Source organism: Penaeus chinensis, chromosome 1 (genome assembly GCF_019202785.1).
Source record: "Penaeus chinensis breed Huanghai No. 1 chromosome 1, ASM1920278v2, whole genome shotgun sequence".
Lineage (NCBI taxonomy): Eukaryota > Metazoa > Arthropoda > Malacostraca > Decapoda > Penaeidae > Penaeus > Penaeus chinensis.
The window spans coordinates 11,876,677-11,884,363 of record NC_061819.1 but is presented as its reverse complement, the minus strand read 5'-3'; the positions used below and the strand labels follow the sequence as shown (position 1 = coordinate 11,884,363).

General features: G+C 38.6%; 1 protein-coding gene across 1 annotated transcript in view; it reads right to left on the bottom strand.

The window, feature by feature from the left end:
* The window catches only part of LOC125028806 (prolow-density lipoprotein receptor-related protein 1-like), a 25,761-nt gene extending 18,576 nt beyond the window's left edge, over positions 1-7,185 (bottom strand). Inside the window, exon 1 of the mRNA XM_047618358.1 lies at positions 7,041-7,185. The gene's annotated coding sequence lies outside the window, so the exon portion shown is untranslated. The remainder of the gene's footprint in view (positions 1-7,040) is intronic.
* Between the last annotated feature and the right edge of the window lie 502 nt (positions 7,186-7,687).

Here is a 7,687-nt window from a genome sequence, read left to right as displayed (position 1 = left end):
AATATAATAAGTAACATTCGTGATAGATAAAAGTGAGTGAGATAAAAGCAAAGATAAAAAGGTGATGCTGGGGTAGTGATGAGAGGGGCATTGACCTTCCGAGCCTTTAAAAAACCGTTCTTTTGTAAACAGGACAATATTTGCCCATCCGAAATCTGGAAAGCCCGTTTTCTTTGTGGATAAGTGAGGAAGGGGATTCGAATATAAAATGGGAGTGAAAATGGGAAGATGGTGTATATGACGGAAGTACTCGTAGAGAAAAGGATGGTAAAAATCAAGGTAAACTGAGGAGGGAAGAAAAGGAGATAATATTTAGTTCCGGCAAACCAAGAATATAAAATAATGAAAATTAAAAGTTAAATTAACGTTAATTTCTCGCCATCTCCTTTTAAGTCTTTTAAATTTGTTTTTATCGTTGATTTTTGCTCTTCTGTTGCAAGAATCGTTGATCTTGGAACTGTAATTGATATTATATCATCATATATATAATTTGCATTATCACTGATACTGGTCATGATTGTAGTAAAGTCTAAATATCCATCTTTATTGCGATAGTACAACCATTAATACTACTGCTATTACTCTGCGTATAATTATCATTAGGATCATTATCAACGTTGCTGTAGTTACCATCATTCTCGAAATCATCATTAGTATTACTACTGACACCACCACTATACCACCACTACAACTATTATCATCTTGTATTTGTTATAATTATCTTCTTTATTATCCTCATCTCATCTCATCTTTCTCTGTCTCTCTGTCTGTCTGTCTCTCTCTCTCTCTCTCTCTCTCTCTCTCTTTCTCGTTTTTATGCCCGTGCCTACATTCACTCACGTACCCTGGCTGGGGCATCTTGACCCACGCGTTCCGGAGAGGCTGTCCTTGAGTGCGAGGTGGTCGTGCCGGTGATGAGTACGACCTTGTGAGTGCTAGTGACCCTGCACAGCGATTCGGGAGTCGTTCTTTGCCGGCGGTCAGTCGGAGGATCGGTCGGTGCTTCTCCCTGGTCCTCGCTTCGTACGTTACGTTTTTTCGTCTCTTTTCTTTTTATTATTATCATTTATTATTATTATTTCTCTCTCTCTCTCTCTCTCTCTCTCTCTCTCTCTCTCTCTCTCTCTCTCTCTCTCTCTCTCTCTCTCTCTCTCTGTGTGTGTGTGTGTGTGTGTGTGTGTGTGTGTGTGTGTGTGTGTTTCTCTTTTTCTTTGAGATACTTTGATGCGTTTCTGTTCTCCTTTCTGATATTTATTATTATAATCCTAGTTTTTGGTAATATATGTTTATCCTTATTTGTTTCCTTGTTCAATGCATTTCTGTTTATTTATCAGTCTATTTATCTATCTGTATCTATCTACGCCTGTCTGTCTTTTTACCAACGTCTTTTACAACGAAAGAGTTTTTAAGAGTGAAAAGACACCCTGAGTAATTATGTACGAGTCTCAAATGTGCGTGGTGTAGATAATCACTAAATACATAGGAGTTGTTGCTTGAAATATATGGCTATATGAGGCTAACTTCGTTTTTTTATAAGTAAATCTACAGATGGGGAACAGACGTGGAATTGACGAGGAATTGCCTATTTGAGAATATGATATCGGTTTATCCAAGGTTATTATTCATGATGTATAGAGTTTAACCGTGTTTTAAATTCAGGTTACGATCGATTATGTACGGAATATTAGAGGTTAGTTGGTGTTTTTTTATTATTAAAACGTTTGATTTCTTTTGAACAAATGGTTAACATTGAATTTCTAAGTAATGTGTTTAAAGAATGTTGAAGTTATTATTCTGACTTTCTGTGCAAATGTGAATGTGTATATGTGTGTGTGCGTGTGTGTGTGTGTGTGTGTGTGTGTGTGTGTGTGTGTGTGTGTGTGTGTGTGTGTGTGTGTGTGTGTGTGTGTGTGTGTGTGTGTGTGTGTATTTATTAATTTGTTAGCTTTAACGGACCATCATTTTTAGCGATGACAATGCACATATTTTACTCGAAGGTGAAGGTGAATGAACAGAAATATACCTTGTTTTCTTCACTACAGAAAAGAAAATGTGTAAAACCAAAGTCTATTTATACAATCTATTTTTCTTCTATCTGATCGTACAATATTTTCTTTAATTGCAGATAAACGTATATATATATATATATATATATATATATATATATATATATATATATTTCATTATTTGTTTTTTTCTATGTCCTCTTTTCTTCTCTCCACTTCCTTCCATTATCGACTGTGCTTTTGCTCTTCCTATTTCTCCTTCTTCTTATTTTCTTCCTCTTCCTCTCCTTCTTCCTCTTCTTCTTGCTCCTCCTTCTCTTTCTCCGATTATGTCATGCTCCGTCATCTTTCTTTTTCTCGTCTTTCTATATCACTTGCCTTCTTCATTTTGCTTCTACTACTTCTCTTCTTCTGTGATTTCTCTTTTCCTTCGTCCTCCTCCTTTTCTTCATTCTCCCTCCCCCCCCCCCCCCTTAGCCTCCGCTTCCTTCTTACCTTCTTACCTTCCTTCTTCCTTCTTCCCACTGTACATTCTCCTCTTCTCCCTCTCTTCTCCTCTTTTTCTCCTCTTCTCCCTCTCTTCTCCTCTCCTTCTCCTCTTCGGCTTCCTTTTCCTCTCCTTCTCCTCTGCGGCTTCCTTTCCCTCTACTTCTCCTCTTCAGCTTCTTTCTTCTCCTCTTCTTGCTCCTCCCTTTCCCCCTTCTTCTTCTTCTCCCTCTCTTCTCCTCTCCTTCTCCCCTTCTACTTCCTTCTCCTCTTCTTCTCCTCTTCAGCTTCTTTCTTCTCCTCTCTTTCTCCTCTTCTCCCTCTCTTTTCTTCTCCTTCTCCCCTTCTGCTTCCTTCTCCTCTTCTCCTCTTCTGCTTCCTTCTTCTCTTCTTCTCCTCTTCAGCTTCTTTCTTCTCCTCTTCTCATAGCTTCCTTCTCTTCCTCCTCTTCTGCTTTTATCCTCCCTTGGGCCACCCATCCGCTCCCTTCCCCCTTTTGTCCTTCCTTTCTTGCTTCCTTCCTTCCTCCCTTGCTTCCTTCTTTTCTGCCTTCCTTCCTTCCTCCTTTGCTTCCTTTCTTCATTCCTTACTTCCTTCTTTTCTTGCTTCCTTTCTTCCTCCTTTGCTTTCTTCCTTCCTGCGTTGCTTCCTTCCTTCCTCCCTTGCTTCCTTCCTTCCTCCCTTGCTTCCTTCTTTTCTTCCTTCCCTCCTTCCTCCCTTGCTTCCTTCCTTCCTCCCTTGCTTCCTTCTTTTATTCCTTCCTTCCTTCCTCCTTTGCTTCCTTTCTTCATTCCTTGCTTCCTTCTTTTCTTGCTTCCTCCCTTCCTCCTTTGCTTTCTTCCTTCCTCCCTTGCTTCCTTCTTTCCTTCCTTCCTTGTTTCCTTGCTCACTTGTTTCCTTCCCTCCTTCCTTCCTCTTCCTCCCCCTCCTTTTCCATCCTCTTCTTCCTTTTCCATCTTCTCCTCCTCCTCCTCTTCCTCTTCCTCCCCCTCTTCCTTTTCCACCCTCTCCTTCCTTTTCCATCCTCTCCTTTTCCTCCTCCTCCTCCTCCTCCTCCTCCTCCTCCCTCTCCTCCTTTTCCATCCTCTTCCTCCTCCTCCTCCCTCTCCTCCTTTTCCATCCTCTTCCTCCTTTTACATCCTCTCCTCCTCCTCCTCCTCCTCCTCCTCCTATTCTTTTTCCATTGAACATTTTATCTCAAATCTTTACGATCTTCTCCAAGTTCACGGTCAACCTGAATGCTTGCAACCCTGCATTAAGGACTTTTTTTTCTGCTGTGTGTTGGCAACGCTGACCTTGACTTTGAGTCGGTTTTCATGAACTGGATTTCATGATTTTGTTGATTTTAATTCCACGTTAATACTTTAGCTAGCGCAATTATCTGAGATCATGAGAAAAATTGGTCAGTAATATTATATTGTGTGATATAAAATTCTTACGTTCGTTTGAGTCTCCTATGCGAGGGAATAAAAATGGCGTGTTTTACGTAATTGTGTGTATTATCTATAATGATACACGTAATGCGTATGGTGATGATGATATAATGATGTTTATGGTGATGATGATGATAGTGATGGTAGTGATAATGATTTTGAAACGAAGATGATGGTAGTGATAGTGATATTAAATATGATGATGATGATGATGATGATGATGATGATGATGATGATTATGATTATGATGATGATGATAGTTTTAGTGGTTTTAACTTCCTTAGTGATAAATTATATGAACATTGGTAATAATGACTATATGATTATAATGAGTGTTATATTAATGTCTTAATAACAATAGTCGGGTAGTACTGTCCGTACTTTTTCACTCTTCTTCTTCATTTCCTCTTTTCTTTCGTCCTCCTCCTTTTCTATATTTTCCCTCCCCCTCCTCCCCCCGTTCTTCCCCCTATCCCTCCTGCCGTTCTCCTCCCCCCCCCCCCCCCCCCCCCCCACTTTTAGCCTCCGTTTCCTATCTTCCTTTTTCGCAAATTAGGAAGTAGTTTAGTTTAGTTTAAAGGCAGTTATCATATTGTAGCATCCGGTTTATATAACCTAAATCCACGTGCACGGTAACTCTAAAGTCTAAAAGTACTAATGATATTTTCCAGTTCTAATAATAACAATTATGCTGATACTAACATCTATGAAACAAATCTAAAGATGAAATGATAGTGGGTAATGATAGTGATGATGATAACACTAATGTATATTCTACAATCGGAAGCCATGAAGCCAGGTCTCTTGCAAGTCCAGGAATAATATAAACATTAATCTTTTTTTTTTTTATTCAGCGTGACACTAACGAGAGAACACACTGGATGAGTTGGCGTTTTAAATATTTATATATGAATGCGAGTTCTAAATGTGCTCTGGTGATGATTATAGTATACCATAACCCGTTTTCTTTAATACTGAAATATACCACATCCCATTTTCTTTAATACTGAAATATACCATAACTCATTTTCCTTAATACTGAAATATACCATTATCCATTTTCTTTAATATTGACATATACCATTACCCATTTTCTTTAATAATGAAATATACCATTACCCATTTTCTTTTATACTGAAATATACCATTACCCATTTTCTTTTATACTGAAATATACCATTACCCATTTTCTTTAATACTGAAATATACTATTACCCATTTTCTTTTATACTGAAATTTACCATTACCCATTTTCTTTTATACTGAAATATACCATTACCCATTTTCTTTAATACTGAAATATGCCATTACCCATTTTCTTTAATATACCATTATCAATTTTCTTTAATACTAAAATATACCATTATCCATTTTCTTTAATACTGAAATGTATATCACCTATTTTTTTTGGTAAAAGCGAACAAGTAAGCATCAGAAAAATATATAATTTAGACACAAAATTCAGCATAATTTGAGGATTGTGCGTGTCTGGATTTGTGTGCTGATAGGTAGATAAATAGATAGATAGACTGACTAGTTGATAGATGTACATGTGTGTATTTGTCTCTCCCTGCCTCGCTGTTTGATCGTCCTTTCACATACACACGCTTGTCTTGCGTTATTTATTCTTCTTAGTTGTTATTACGTTATCTTTTTTCTTTTCATCTGTCTCTGTGTGTGTGTATGCATGTATGTGTGTGTGTGTGCGTGTGCGTGTGCGTGAGTCAGTGTGTGTGTGAGTGAGTGTGTGTGTGTGTGTGTGTGTGTGTGTGTGTGTGTGTGTGTGTGTGTGTGTGTGTGTAGCTGTGCATGTGTGGGGGTACGGAGAGAGGAACTGCATGTGCTTGTCTACTAGCGCTCACGTTCCCGCTACCGGGTGTGTTTAAATCTAAAATCACCCGAGCAATCAAACACACCTCCACTAACTACACAGTCAAAAAACAAAAACAAAAAAACAAACAAACCAGAGAACAATAATTATGATTTTCCAGCAAGAAAATGTGACGCGGGTCTTTTGTAGTTGCCGTTTTACATGGTAATAATAAACGTCGGAATAATCTGACAATAGAATGTGTGTCAGAAAAAAAAGAGAGGGGGGTGGAGAGAGAGAGAGAGAGAGAGAGAGAGAGAGAGAGAGAGAGAGAGAGAGAGAGAGAGAGAGAGAGAGAGAGAGAGAGAGAGAGAGATAAAGAGAGAGAGAGAGAGAGACGGAGAGAGAGAGAGAGAGAGAGCGAGAGAGAGAGAGAGAGAGAGAGAGAGAGAGAGAGAGAGAGAGAGAGAGAGAGAGACCTGGTATAGGATTGGATTCACACACAAAATGCGGAACTGTGAAGCAGCATAAGCATTTGCGGTTTTCCTCAAAGGCAGCAAGAAAAGAGCTTGTTTGTTTTTCTTTTCGGTGAGACTCATCGGCGTCGCAGAGAAAAAGTTGGTAATTAGCCCATCTTCATCTTTGGTGTATGTGTTCTGTGATATGAAAAAGAGGTTTCTGTCAGATGATTCTCTGTCAGATCATGATAACTTCTTGCACGCACGCACGCACGCACACACACACACACACACACACACACACATACACACACATACACACACACACACACACACACACACACACACACACACACACACACACACACACACACACACATTTATAACGTAGAATGTAAATGCTTAATATATATATATATCCTTTTATGAATATGAATTTAATACTCACCTACACACACTGAAAGAAACGAAATAACGCAAAGGGAAATAATCACGCAACGACAAATACAAACAAACAAAAAGGGCACGTGTCAAGGAGATCTGGTTCCATCTCGACAACCCTAATGGTCATTACCCCACACTTAGTGTTTTATGGCAAATAAATTGGCTTTTTATGCCGGAGTTATAAAGGCGCAATGAATGAAATGATGACTTTGTTTTCTTTTGTTCTTTTGTCATGCACTGCTTAATTCGCAAGAAAAACAGGCATCGCACTGGTGATGTTTTGTCACTTCTACGCCAAAACGTAACCCGATCATAACCCAAACCTTAAAACCGTGTTGTTCAATCGACATACCTCACACAGACGAAGAAGAACAAACAAAAAAAGACGGATCCAGCAACAAACCTGAATTACTGAATAAAAATGGGACAGCAAAGGGAAAAATGAATAACCTGAAGAATCAACAAGGGGGTCGGGGAGGGAGAGGGAGAGACACGACGCCCTCAGCGAGAAGACGGAGAGCGAGCAGCCGCGTCCTCTCGTCCACACTTCAAGATTACGACTGAAGATGAAGTTGGAGGGAACGCGGTCATCTCCCGACCGCTCTCAGCGCTTGGGAATAGGTACTCTGTCATTTTCTGATTCTTTATCATTATTGATATCACGTTTTCCTACGACATTCTTTAGGTTTCAAACTTAGATATGCAGTTATTCAACCTTTTTTTTTTTGGTGTATATTCATTGAATGTTATACTTTTTTGTAATTTTAACATCTATGACAATACCAATGCATCATTGCCGTAGTCAAAGTTGCATAGATAGGTATGTTATTAACAGATATGGTGATAATAAGTTCTGGCAACAATGTAACACTAATGATAAAGATGAAATAATTAAATTACATTTATTGTTTTTATTATCTAATGTGATTATCATTAACGTTATCATCATCACTTTCATCATTGTTAGATCTATCGCCTTTATCAGTTACCGTCTCCACAAACATTATTATCAAATATTTCGTAATTACCAATACCATCAATATTATTTAG